The following is a 15,002-nucleotide window of genomic DNA, read 5'->3' on the forward strand; positions in this document are numbered from 1 at the left end:
ATCTGAGATCATGAGGAGCCATTGAACAATTTGAAAAAAACATGTAGGTCCATTCAAATGCAAGCCACTATAGATATTGACAAGGAGGCTAATGGGCAGTTGAGTAAGAATGAAAATCTGGGTAGTTGAAATTACTAGTTCAAAATGCAAACTGAATTTGATAACTGAAATTAGAAGGTTTTAAGCGCTGTAGTTGCGGCGGGCTACGACGCCCTCCTTGACACACCCTGCGTAGCAGCTCGCTAGTTCCCTTAGCATTCGTGCAGCTTAGTCTACCTGCACCTTGAATTCATGCGGCACATGCACCACAAACCACTTTGCTGCACACGACCACTATGAGGTGAAGCAACTCCAACTACATGAGCTCAGCGTGGGTTGGTGGTCCTTTTGCAGCTGGTGTGTTGGTGTGCCCAAGCTCAACACATCGCTGAAAGCTTGATCCCGCACCTGAGGTTCCATCCAAGCTGCCCACCGTGCAGCTGTATCTGCGGAGAACATGGCTTGAGCTCACCGGAAATCTATTTGGTTTCCACACCTAGAGCTTGGACAGCAGAGAGGGCAAATTCAGGGAGAGGATGTGCTCATTTGAGAAAGGTAATAATGGTGAGAAATCCACAGAAGATGGACTAGAAAGGAAGGAGTGCTAAAATAGCAAACCGAATTTAGGGAGTGGTATGTTAGAAAAAGGGTTCATGGGGAGTGACACAGGCAATTTTTTCAACATTTTAACTCTGGTTTGGCCAACACTTACAAGTGCTTAAGGGCTTCTTTACTAATGAAAGCGTGGTCAAGGCAACATCAAACTAATCACCATCTGACATCCTTACAAATTCACTGCTGAGGAGAACTGGAAAACCTAATACGCATTGAATCACACTAAAACAAATAACCTTAAAACACGAGATCTACTCTTCCTTGAGACGCTTCTCGGTCTCTTCCAATGCCTTAATATCCTTGTTGAATTTTACTATACGATAAATGCACCTGTACAACAAATAATGAAACCAACAACACTATGAAAGGTCCAATAATAAAGCACATTAATCAACATAACAATATTTGAAGTACATGACGATAAACTAAAAGTGCAATACATGACAACACAATGCAAAGTCCAAGATTAGACAATATTGTTCATGAATATACCATAGAACTAGCAAGTTATGAAGACTACTGAGTGCAACGAGACCACTTTTTCTTTCTCTGGGCATCGGGATTCTCCTCCATCGCTGCCTTCGCTCGGAGCGCACGCTCAAGCTTCCTCTCCTTCTCCTCCCTTTGCGAAGCAACATGCCTCCTTTCATCCTCTTCCTTGTGCTCCTTTTCTAGAGCCTCCTCTCTACGTCTCTTTTTCATCATCTCCTTGTCCTCTGCCTCTCACCGTAACAGTTTCTGCATCCACTCCTTGTCTTCCGACTTGATCTCAGTGTTGATCCATTGCTCAAAATCACAGAGCGGTGGAAAGGTCTACAACAAATGCAATTGTTACAAAACAAATAAATCATGCAAGACTTCATTTGACACAAAATAAATATTAAACAATATCAATTTCTCACCATCTTGTTAATGCGGCGCTGACGAAGTGTAGGCTCAAACGCAAAATTGGCACACATCCAATACATCTGCCTATATATGTCCTCTTCATCGGACTTGGCTACCTTGCAAGGATAGCCGCAAAAGCATATGGGCACTGGAACACCACTAGGCAGAGGCAACGGGTCAAAGGCATTTCCGGTCATCCGGCCATAACTACAATTGAACCAAATTTATTCTAAGAACCGAAAGCAATGAACATTAAACCCTAAACCTAGGGTTTTTCTATTTGTTGCACATAAATGAAAACATAATATAACACGATGATAAGAGATTACATTAGCTTACTAGCTTTATCACGCATTGGCATCATACCGTTACATAATACAAAAAATAAAAAATCACTTCAAACATTAGGTAATAACATATCTAGGGTTACAAAATAGACGTAATATATACCAAATCAATTCGTAAAAAAATGATAAGGGGAGAGAGGATACCTTGCTCGCGAAGATGTATGGATCAAATCCAAGTATCCAAGGTCAAATTCGTCGATTCAAGAGATTGGGCGGGTTAGGGAGAGGAAGAAACCGAGAGGGAGGAGGAAGGAATGAGAGCAGCCTCGACAAGGGAAACTTGGCCGTGGGTTTTGAATCCATGCTCGACGCCAGAATACATGGCTCTGAGGTCGACGTCAAGATCTGTGGCGCCGAGCTCAGCACCAAGATCGGTGGCTCCGAGCTCGACGCCATGCATCTGGCGCCGAGGTACCGGCCACGTCAACGTCACCTAGGATGCCCTACTATGCACGGCCAGGCACCTCGGAGCCAAGATCTGTGGCGCCGAGACGTGTTACATCGGCGCCATGAGTCCTGGCGCCGACCCCAGGGTCAAAGATGAGTTTACGTCTTCTAGGAGGCCAAATGTAAATTTTCTTAAAAAAAGGATCAAATTATAAAAAATTGGGTTGGTTGGCTCGCTGCTTTCTTTGGGTTTGACACTTGAGAGATAGCATCCTCAACATCAAATATCTATTCCCGTCCCAGGGCATTATGTACTATGCTATGCTATAGCTTTTTATATAAACTTGTTTCTCCTCTGGATTAAAACAGATCCATATCTCTTCCAGCAATTCTACTATATCCATGAGACTGCGACAGGAGATATTTATCTGTAACTTGTAAGGGAGCTCAAAGCTCATCCCCCAAGTTCGAAACCATAGGCAGAAACTTCCCTTGTAAAAAAAAAGAGGGGGGCAGAAATCAGAATGCAGATAATTCAATGCACGTTAATTATCTGCTGATAAGCATATGCATCTCCCTGTTATGGTTTTATATGATTCAGCATTTGCGTCCACTTGTCTACATACTAGTGTATGGTTAGTATTTTTGTGATTTTGAAGGAGAGAGAGAGAGAGAGAGAGAGAGAGAGAGATGGTGGATGATTTTCAGCAAGAAGGATCAAAATCTGTGAACAAGCAGGTCAAGAACCACCTGGCATACAAATCTGAAGGCATGCAGTGCTTCAGTAGTTCAATTGTTGAAGAAAGGTTCAGTTGCTGCACCTTTGAAATCAAATAACATGCAGCGGTATGTACTTGAATGGCACTAAAACTTCAGAAGAGAGACAAGACAGGCATAAAAACAATAACGTTCTGAGTTTTTGTGATCACTCAAGCATGCAACTGATACGCATATTCTTTGCTGCAGTCGGCGTGAGAATTTCGCCATTGATGTTGAAATTGTGCCGTATCCAGCCGTCAAATTCATCTTGATCCGGGCAACCAACGATGTGGAGGCAAGGCTGAAATGGCCAGCGGGCAAGCGACGTTTGGGCCCGCATGCATGCTCAGCCTGGGCATCGTTGCGCCTGGGCTGCGGAGATCCACAGCGTTGGCAATGTAATGGGCCGTCCGTTCCGTTGCAGTAAAAAAAAAAAGAACATATTGACAACGGCGCTTTGTTTATTTATTAATCCCACATCGCTTGCCTAAGCGCATGCCAACAGCCAGTCCTGCTATTTGTGAGAGCCCGTGGCGGCAGCTTTAAAAGAGTCACGCAGCTGCGCAGTGGACACAGAGTGAACTAATCTTTCGCCTTTTACTAAAGATTACCGTGTATCCACTGCAATAAGCAGTATACACCAATTTTTGCAGGGGTTCTTCTCTTTGAGAAGGAATCCCAACAAATTTAAAGAAATTTTGCTCTCTTTCCATCACCCGCTGGATGACAAGAGCGCGACCTGATTAGTACATGCATGAAGTTGATTTAAGGCTTAATAAGAAAAACTAAGACTATTAAAACATACTTACATACATAAATATCCGGGAGCGACGCTTGGCCTGCAGGGTTTCTTCTCTTTGAGAAGGAATCCCAACAAATTTAAAGAAATTTTGCTCTCTTGTCATCTCCGGGAGCCAAGCTTGGCCCACTGGATGTCCCAGCTAGCCACCTGATTAGTGTACATGCATAGAGTTAATTTAAGGCTTAATAAGAAGAACTAAGACTACTAAAACATACTTACATACATAAATATAATATAATTAATTTTTCCTTGGATATTTAATATTTTGCGACATACTCGCAGCCCAACACAGTATCCGCTCAGCTGGGATGGCCAAGTATGAGCAACCAAATAAAGTCTAACCTAGCGCAAGGATCTTTTTCGAAGGGTTTTGGCTTCTTAAAAAATGATGAAGCCAGAAAGAACCATATTTTTGTACTTCGGCTTCTAGGCTAAAACGGTTTCAGCTTCATTGCTTTTTGCTTGGTTTTGACTTCACAAGCTGATTTTCAAATGTCAGTGTTTCACATGACTTTCAAAGAAACACATAAGTCATAGGTGAAGCCCCTCTAAAAGTTGTGTCAAATAGGGTCTAAATGAGAATGGATGAGCTCATGCGAGCCAGACTAGGTGATACAAGTAACGAAATTGGCCAAAAACCATAACAGGACGAACCAATCACTTTTATTAGCAGATAACATGCATCGAAGTTTCCTCCTGTGCACCATAAAAAATATTTATCTCATCAACCAGCAAGGTGTCAGAAACATATATAAATTTTTTTTTGTTGGGACCTGCTTATAAAATAAAGGGTATGTTTGTTTCAAGTTTTTGCTGGATTCTGCTGCTAGAAGGTGAAACAAATAACTTAACTATTGAGCTGGTTTTTAAAAAGTTAGAAAGTTGGTCAGCGTGAAAATAAAATAAAACTTGAAAAACACACCAATGGGAGTTTTTCTAACTTTTGTATGCTGAGAAACTAAAATATTATTAGAAAAGTCAATAACAAAACGCTACCAACCAGTAGTCAAAAGTAAAAAAAAAACAGTTTAGAGACAAAAGACTAAAAACTGCCGCCCGGATGACTCAGCCCCGTCTCTTCCACACCGGCGCCTCGCCCGCCTCTTTCACACCGCTTCGCACCCACCTCTTCCACGCCGCTCAGATGACTATCCTACCTCTTCCACCCTAGTGCTGCGCAGCATGCACCTCCTCCCCACATTGACACCGCCATGGCTACCGCAATAGCTCTCTCTTCCTCACTCAACAACCCTACATCCAGATCTACTTTTGCAACACTCAGATTTGCAACATACGTCTGAAATAGATGAAACATTTGGAGTATACATTTGCAACATAGCCATTCCAACATCCAGATAAAACACTTGTAACATGCGTCTAAAACAGATGAAACATTTTGAACAAACTCTTGCAACATACGTGTATAACCACTGCAACATGTGCAACATCCAAAAACTACCATTGCAACATCTATATGAAACATCTAAAACATACCTCTGAAACATCTCAAACACTTCAAACATGCGTTTTGCAACGTAGGGAAGGCCGGTGTCGGTGTTTTCGGACCACCGACGAGTAAATTTGTATTTGCGTGTCTGGCTCAAATGGTATGCTCGGAGGACACAAGGGTTTATACTGGTTCAGGCAGAACGTCCCTACGTCCAGTTCGCTGCTGCTCGTATTACCAGCACTTGGTTTGTAATAGGGGTTACAAATAGGCGAGAGAGGGAAAGGATCTCAAGTCTCTGGTGGAAGGAGTGAATCGGGTGCTGAGAGCTCGCTTGCCGCTTAGCCGTGTGTTCGTGTCGTGCTCTTATGTTTAGTTGTCTCATGTCGATTGTCCCTCCCCTTGTTGGGGAGCCCTGCTTCCCCTTCTATAGGCAAAGGGAAAGCGCGGGTTACAAAGGAGAAAAAAGAGAAGAACGAGAGAGAGAAGAAGGCTTTCAGGGTTGTCGGGTCCTTCTTCCCCTTCATGCGGGTCCCGCTAATCCTGTAGACATCAACAGGGATGGCTCCATGTCGCGGTCCTATTTGTCACTGACGCCATTGTAGGGTCTAGATGGCGGACTAGAGGGGGGTGAATAGTCATTTCTTAAACTTAATCGTGCCGGCTAACCGAAATAAATGCGGAATTAAAACTATCGGTCTAACCAAGACTACACCCCTCTATCTGTGTTCTTTAGCACCTTGCAAAGATCCTAATTAAGCAACTAAGGTGTCGGGCTAGCTAGAGCTCACCTAACTAATTCTAGGAGCAAGGTCACACAAACCTATGCCACTAGTATTTTGCACACCGGGGAGCTCCTACATAATTCTAGTAAGTAAAAGCACAAAGCTCCTAAGCGCACTAGCAATGCTCAATAACAAGGCAACCAATGCCAAATTAGAGAGCGCAAATACTCAGCTACATAGACTAAGCAATGTGACTAACAATGTTATACAAACTAAATTAGCCACGCAAGGGAGCTACTTTAATGCTACACAAGCAAGAAGGTAACTAGTGAGCTACACAAGCTAACTAATTACAAGAACAACTACACGAGCACAATGTATATGAAATGTAAATACAAGCTTGTGTAATGAGGATGCAAACCAACGAGAATACAAGGATGACACGATGATTTTTATCCTGAGGTTCACGTGCTTGCCAACACGCTAGTCCTCGTTGAGACAAGCTCTAAGGTTGTCGTCGGTCCTCTTGCTAGTGGTGACCCGCAAGTCACACTCTCCCACATGGAGTGCTTACCACAAGCTCTAGCACTTGACCTAGCCGGACCACTTGTCGCCCTTCACATCTCGCTCTACTAGAGTTGCTCTTCGTGGCTCCCGCGAGGCGAGCACAATGCCCCTCACAAAGCTCTTCTCCGGAGCACCGCACAAGCTTCTTGCGAGCTTCGACGGAGACCATCACCAAGCCATCTAGGAGGTGGCAACCTGAAAGATTTTTGTGTAGTTTTGGTAATTGAGTGACAACCTAGGTGGACTAAATGTGTTTATGTGAGATACACAGGTGATTAGCCCACAGGTACATGTATGTAAGCAACATATGTCATGGAGGTGGAAATGGCTCAGAGATGTTGCAAAGCTCACACATGTGATGATGAAGGAGCTTATTGCACATGAGACATGACATTGAGTCATGTGATCAAGGTGGAGAAGATCAAGACAAGACTTGGCTTGATGGACCAGTTGCAAGCGTAAAGGGCAATTCAGAGGCTTTGGAGCGATGGACCGCGTGCCGATGAAGCTTGAGCAAGACTTGGCGCCGATGGATGAAGGCAACGGTGAAAAGCAAGTAAAGTCAAGAACGATGAACCAATATGATCACATGATGATATAAAGTGGATCATATCATTGTTGATCGTATTGGTGTATGTGTGTAACAGAACCGACCAATTATACGAGATTAAGTAAGGAAATCTTCCACCGAAGCAAATAATTTAGCAAACTTAAGCCCGTATAACTCGGTAGTCCATGAAACCATGAAGGATTTCAAACCAATCGACATACAAACCAAGATTGTACAAGTTTAGCAATTACCGTCACATGTTACATAAAGTTCGTAATGACAGTTGGATACATCAGAGTTTAGAACATAAAGTTATTACAACCCAAGTTCAAACTAAAATAGAAGCAAATAGTTTTAAAGCCACACACACACTTTTAGTTCAGATACAGTGCCAGTAGGTAGTCATCTCCAACAAAAGCATCAGATGAGAGATACGGAGTGACCATTGCCCTTGGTCCTAGTTGTCGCCCATCGCCGGGTACAGGCAGTTAATGCAATAGCCGTAGTACATTTGACTATCTGCAACAACAACGGGAACAACGCCCTGAGTACGAGAAGGTACTCAGCTGGACTTACCCGTCTTAAACTAAAATAAAGCGACACCAAGGATTATACAAGGCTTTCTTTAGTGGGCTAGCTGACTCGTTTGCGAAAAGCATAAGCTATCATGAAGAAACCATTTTAAGTACTTTGCATCATCTTTATTATGACCTATCCATCTAGGTAAGCACCTATACTATAGCAATCACTTGATTAACCAATAACATCCAGTTACCAACTTAGATTTAGCATATCCCATACCATCTAGATAACCATCAGTGTTCTATCATAATTACTACGATGCTATAGCTCGAGTCAAGTTCTCACTATCCAGGAGCGATGGCGATTCGAATCGATTCCTAACCAGCTGGTGATTTATTCCTCACACAAACCACACGCACCGATCAAGTGAGCTACAGATCACTAATGACACTTTCCAAGTAGCCGTGGGATAACAGTCATGGACCGCACTACCCAGGGACCGCCCAACAGCCAGGACGCACATTGGGCTCACTCTTCGCATCCCCGTCATACCCCCTTCAGCACCAGTCTGCCAATCCGAGTTTATCCTGGCTTGAATAGTGTCACTAGCTTCGCGGTCAAAAGGTACTTTATTCGGCCAGCTAAATATGAGGCATGCGTTCAACATGATAAGAGGGGCAAGCAATGATCGATCCTTAATCGACACAGATGGAAAACTAACAGCACCCCAAAATCCTGTCTGGTTCCTCCAACTTTTCTGTCCGGTCTCCAATTATCCATCACACATGGTTAATTCCAGGATATCATTCTTTCCATAGCTAAATTCTTTCAGTAACCACCTATAAATGTAGGTGACCAGAAATCACCGATCGCTACTGGTCTAAGCAAGGCTAAGCAGTTATTCGATCCTGACCTAACAGGGTAAAAAGAAATTAAGGTAGGCAAGGATAGTAATAAATGCATCAATGGTTTCAATCAACTCCTACAACTTAATGCAACAATATATAAACTCATATATAGAAAGAATTGCTTTTATAAAGTAGAAGACTTAGAATGCTTCGGGGCTTGCCTCATTCGAACGAACTAGGTTGATGATCCACGCACTCGGGCAAGTCCTCTCCTTGCTCCTCTTCCTCTGGCACCTCCTGTGCCTGGATTTCTTATGGATTTGTCCCGGTCTGCTCTTCCTGAACTGCTACTAGCAACTCCTTCTGCGATCCTATATGATGCAGATGTATAAGTGCTCATGCATATGTGCATCAGAGAGATGACATGTAATGATCAAGATGCATGGAATGTAGATGAACATGTTTAACTTTATTGGACATAGTAGAAGTAAAGCTCTTTTACAAGGTAGCCAACATCATCCAAGAACATGTGCTACTATACTACTACTACAACCATTGTACTAACATGCCAAGTCACCACAGCAAGCTAAGATGCTTCAAAGATACACCAAAGCAAACATTATTAACTCAACATGTATTAAAAAGGTTAATTAAACCCTAATTGAAACTAGGTTTGAACAGCAACACCTACTTTGGTATCACAGAAAAATCTGACAAAATTATGGTAGCATAGTACTACTCTAAGTAGACTACCATAAAATTTTCATGGCATTTAGATAAGTAAAATAGCCTACACAAAAATGACAAGCTATGGCATAAATATGAGCATGAAAATACTTTGTATTATGAAAAGTATCAAACAATAGATTTAATATTTTTTCTATATTCTACACAGTAAACAATCATTGCACAAAAATTATCATACACATATTTTATACAATTTTTCCTCTCTATCAAAATAACAAAAATCATCAATTAAAGGCACTTGAACTACACATCAATATTTCTCTATAGAACATGCATGACATATATTTTTCCTACAAAGTACATCACTAAAGGATATTAACAAAACTAGAACCATATTTTTCTGATAATTATTCTATTTACTAGGCATTTTCTAAGAAATCAGCATTTATTCAATTTAAATAAAGCTACACATAAAAGTATCACAAATTTGACATGCAATATTTTTAACAGATAGATCTAGTCACAAGAAACGTAGCAAAACTTATTTCAACAAATTTGGAGCAATATTTTTCGATTTATGAATTTCTAAAGCATTTAATTAAAATCTATAAATCATTTCTTTTAATCTTTCTGAAATTCCCGGTTCAAAATTGCAAGATCCACCCGGATCTGAACACACACACACACACACACCAAGCGACAGACAGGCGAGCTCCCGTGTTAGGTAGGCCCCACCTGACAGCCACACGGGATAGAGGAGGCGGTGGACCGCCGAGATCTCGCCGACGACGAGGTCTCCGGCCCAGTGAAGGTGACCAACGTGCTCTACGGCTCAAGGCAAACTCAGCTGTGCCCATGGCATGGGCCAAGGAGCTCGAAAAGCCAGCCGCTGTCGTGCATGACGGAGCGGTGACGTAGGTCATCGCCGGTGGGGCGTCCTCGGCCACGGCACGGTGAGTGGAGGCGCTTGGGAGCCTCAGTGACGTGGTGTGGTACTCATGCATGAGAAAAGAGAGCGAGAAGGAGGACAGAGGGGCGAGGTCCACGGAGCAGAGCACTCCGGCGAGGAGGAGCTCACTCCGGTGAGCGATTCACAAGGAAGGAAAGCTTCCCATGGCTTACCGAGGCGAGCACATGGTGCGCGAGGTGGATGCGGTGCTCGAAGCACGACGTAGCTGCTGGCCGTGAGCTGTGGTGGTCGGGCGAGCTACCTCCGGCGAGGCGCAGCGTGCGGTGGCGAAGCTCATTGCGTGCGCGGGAGCTACAGCTGCTGTCCGGGCGATGGAGAAGCGAAGAGAGGGAGGGAATGGCGGAGTGAGGCTCGGACAGGGGTCTTGAAGGCGGGGCGGGGCCGGTCGGAATGAGGCAGGCCGACGGTGCCGCGCGGCGATCTCGCCGGCGCATGGCCGCCATGCAGCTCGCGTGTCCTGGCGTGGTCGGAGCGTGGGTGCGGGCGAGCGGACGGTGGGCGCGGAGGCAGGCCGGACCGGCTTTGGCCGTGGGCCGAGAAGCGAGGGCGCGGCCCGCTAAGCCGGGCTCCCTTCTCTTTTTTTTAAATTTAAATTCAAACAGCCCCAAATTCATCATTTTGAGCAACTTAAAAGCATTTTCAAGATTTGGTGTAAAAACAAAAGGTGCTCCATTTTTCAAGCTCTACAACTTTGCCAAAAAGAGTAAGGCCAAAATCCAATTAGATTTTGAACTACAGATTTAAAGTTAATTTAAATCAAAAACCCTATTTTAGAAGATTATTTTTAAAAGCAAAATTTGAGAAAACTTTGAATATACACCTTGCTCCAAATTGCATCCTAATTACTTCTAAGTGGTCTAAGTGATCAACCAAGGTACACACATGGCAAAACAAACATAGCATCCAATCTATTAAAACAAAACTATGCAACATACATGTTTCATTAGCATGTTTCAATTCTATATTTCATGTCATGCTTATGAATGCATAATAATGATTATGCTCATGATTTGCAAAATGTTAATGCATGCTTAACACCGAGGTGTTACAATGTGTTGCATCGACATTGGAGGAGATGGAATAGAATGCGCAAGGCAAAGGTATAACCTAGGGCATTTTATTTCACCGGTCATAGGTGTGTAGAGAAGTTGATGACTAGATTTAGAATAGATGGCCGTACTATCAAGAGGGGCAAACTTATTTGCATATCGGTCATCTAATGCCACTTGAGTGATCTCACTTTGCATCGTTGCTAGGATCGAGTGGCATGGCAAGTTGAGTGGCAAAATCCTTTAGAAAATGTTTGTGAAAAGCTAACACACATACACATGGTGGTGTACACTTGGTGGTGTTGGCACATTTGTAAAGGTGAAGAAGTTGGTGAAGGAAAGGAGTTAGTCACGCTGGTCATAGAGTAACCGGACATGTCCGGTGTGACTACCGGACGTGTCTGGTATTTCATCGAGGTGAGCGACTAAGTGAAAGTGCCCGAACTCTAACTCAGTGGAGTGATCGAACAATGACAAGATACTATTTAGCGTCAGGTCAAGGTGATATAGCCCGAGGTAGGTTCACAGACTGCGATCGGACACTGTGACCGGACGCGTCCGGTATGACTTTGCAACTCTCGGGCTTGAGCGCTATAAATGATCGAACTCTAGGAGCGTCCAGTCCGGTGTGACCAAACATGTTTGGTCGGCCCAGAGTGGCTCTGGGAGCTCTCTATACTTGACCAAATGTTGAGTCTCCTACGTCCGGTCTGGTGTGACCGAACATGTCCGGTCGGCCCAGAGGGGCTCTGGGAGCTCTCTGGACTTGACCGGACGTAGGCCCTCCTACGTCCGGTCGACACACTGGACGCATCTGATCCTACATGTTAGAGAAAGACATTAGTGACAATGGCTAGTTTGAATGGGACACATGGTGGTCAGGCAGCGACCGGACACATCCGATCACCACCGAACACGTCCGGTGCACATGACCTACGCGTCTGGTTATCCCGAAAAATGCCCAGTGAAGGGGTAATGGCTATTTTAGCCCGTGGGGCTATAAATAGAAGTGGTGGTCAGTCTTTAACTGGTAGCTTAGCACACTAAAGCTTTGGTGGCTTATGTGGTGGTGCTTGGGAGCTCTCTAACTAACTCTAGCTTGATAGTGTTCATCCGATTGAGTGAGTGAGTGATTCTAGTGCGATTGTATCGTGAGGTTCCATCGAGTGGAACTAGGTGATCGAGTTACAAGCCGGTGGTGCTTGTTACTCTTGGAGGTTGCCACCTCTTAGATGGCTTTGGTGGTGGTCTCCGTCGAAGCCCGCAATAAGCTTGTGCGGTGCTCCGGAGAAGAGCTTTATGAGGGGCATTGTGCTCACCCCAAAGGAGCCACGAAGAGCAACTCTAGTAAAGCAAGACACGAAGGGCAACAAGTGGTCCAGCTGGGTCAAGTGCTAGAGGTTGTGGTAAGCACTCCACATGGGAGAGTGTGACTTGCGTGTCACCACTAGCAAGAGGACCGACGGTAACCTTAGAGCTTGTCTCAACGGGGACTAGCGTGTTGGCAAGCACGTGAACCTCGGAAAAAATCATCGTGTCATCCTTGTATTCCCATTAGTTTGCATCCTCGTTACACAAGCTTGTAATTACTTTCATATATACTATGCTTGTGTAGTTGCTCTTGTAATTAGTTAGCTTGTGTAGCTTGCTAGTTACCTTCTAACTTGTGTAGCATAGAAGTAGCTCCCTTGCGTGGCTAATTTGGTTTGTGTAACCTTGTTAGTCATATTGCTTAGTTTGTGTAGCTAAGTATTTGCGCTCTCTAATTTGGCATTGGTTGCCTTGTTATTAAGCATTACTAGTGAGCTTAGTTGGCTTTGTGCTTTTGCTTACTAGCATGCGTAGGAGCTCCCTCATTGCTTGAAGTACTAGTGGCATAGGTTTATGTGACCTTTCTTCTAGAATTGGTTTGGTAAGCTCTAGCTAGCCCAGCACCTTAGTTGCTTAATTAGAATCTTTGCAAGGTGCTAGAGAATATAGATAGAGGGGTATAGTCTTGGCTAGACCGATTGTTTTAATTCCGTAGTTGTTTTGGTTAGCCAACGCGATTAAGTATTAGAAATGACTATTCACCCTCCTCTAGTCACCATCTTGACCTTACACAACCTCCGAGAGTAACAAGCACCACCGGCTTGCAACTCGATTATCTAGTGCCACTTGATACAACCTCACGATGCAATCGCACTAGAATCGCTCACTCACTCAATCGGATAAAAACTATCAAGCTAGAGTGAGTTAGAGGGCTCCCAAGCACCACCACATAAGCCACCAAGGCTCTAGTGTGCTCAGCTCTCCACCACTGCCAGCCAAAGGCTGAATCACACTTCTATTTATAGCTCCATGGGCTAAAATAGCCATTACCCCTTCACTGGGCGTTTTTCGGGCCGACCGGATGTGCCGGTCACACTGACTAGATGAACCCAGCCAGTGTTTGGTCAACGGATGTAGCCACACGTCATCTCCACTCAACCTCAGTCGCTTGATCTCAATGATCGGCTACCACGCGCCAACGGTCAAGTGTTGACCGGACGCACCTTTGCGCCAAGACCAGACGCGCCACTGCCTGAGTCCGGTTGTTTCCAGAGAGCTCCCCGAGCCTTCATTTTGTGACCAAATGCGTCCGCTCCTACACGATCAGACGCAGACCAGCCAGAGTCTGGTCGTTTCCAGAGACCTCCCTAAGCCTCTATTTTACGACCGGACATGTCAGGTTGGTCATGATAGGACGTAGCACCTGAGTCCAGTCCTTCACTGCCTACCATGTGTCACTGCTACTCCTCATGCCAAGATGTCAGCGTACATCATGACCGATCGGACATAGCCTTAGCACGTTAGGTCACCTCTTCACGCCAGCGTGCAGTCACATGACTGAGACCACGCGCTCAACTGTTGCCACTGACCGGACACGCTGGTCCTACCGAGGCTAGCGTCTAGTCACTCACAGTGACCCCTTCTCGCCTCTGTTTCATCGCCGAGTTGATCCACATCAACTCCCACTTCTTCTCCTTTGTAAATGTGCCAACACCACCAAGTGTACACCACCATATGTATGTGTGTTAGCATTTTCACAATCATTTTCCAAAGAATTAGCCACTCAACTTGTCACGCCACTCAATCCTAGTAATGATGCAACGTTAGATCACTCGAGTGGCACTACATGACCGATATGCAAACAAGTTTACCCCTCTTGATAATACAGCCATCTATCCTAAACCCGGTCATCAACTTCTCAACACACCTATGACTGGTGAAATGAAATGCCCTAGGTTATACCTTTGCCTTGCGCATTCCATTCCATCTCCTCCATTGTTGATGCAACACATGCACCAACCAATCACCAAATGATATGATCCATTTCATATCATCACGTGACCGTATTGGTTCATCGATCTTGACTTCACTTGCTTTTCACCGTTGCATTCATCCATTGGCGCCAAGTCTTGCTCAAGCTTCACCGCCACGTGGTCCATCGCTCCAAAGCCTTCGACTTGTCCTTCACTCTTGCAACCGGTCTATCAAGCCAAGTCTTATCTTGATCTTCTTCACCTTGATCCAATGACTCAATATCATGTCTCATGTGTGAGCTTTGCAACATCTCCGAGCCATTTCCACCTCCATGGCATATGTTGCTCACACACATGTATCCGTGGACTAATCACGTGTGTATCTCATATAAACACAATTAGTCCACCTAGGGTTGTCACTCAATTACCAAAACCAAACAAGGACCTTCCTGTCGGTCATGGCATTCCACTCCATCCCAGCGGACATCATGGTGAATTGACATGCCTATCAGCGTT

At 44.5% G+C, this 15,002-nt stretch overlaps 1 non-coding gene across 1 annotated transcript; it reads left to right on the forward strand.

Moving 5' to 3' along the window:
- Positions 1-3,592: 3,592 nt before the first annotated feature.
- LOC136478555 (U5 spliceosomal RNA) lies at positions 3,593-3,712 on the forward strand. Its single transcript, XR_010764281.1, has one exon. It is a non-coding gene; the product is annotated as a U5 spliceosomal RNA (small nuclear RNA).
- Positions 3,713-15,002: the final 11,290 nt, after the last annotated feature.

Source organism: Miscanthus floridulus, chromosome 8 (assembly GCF_019320115.1).
Source record: "Miscanthus floridulus cultivar M001 chromosome 8, ASM1932011v1, whole genome shotgun sequence".
NCBI classification, from domain to species: Eukaryota; Viridiplantae; Streptophyta; class Magnoliopsida; order Poales; family Poaceae; genus Miscanthus; species Miscanthus floridulus.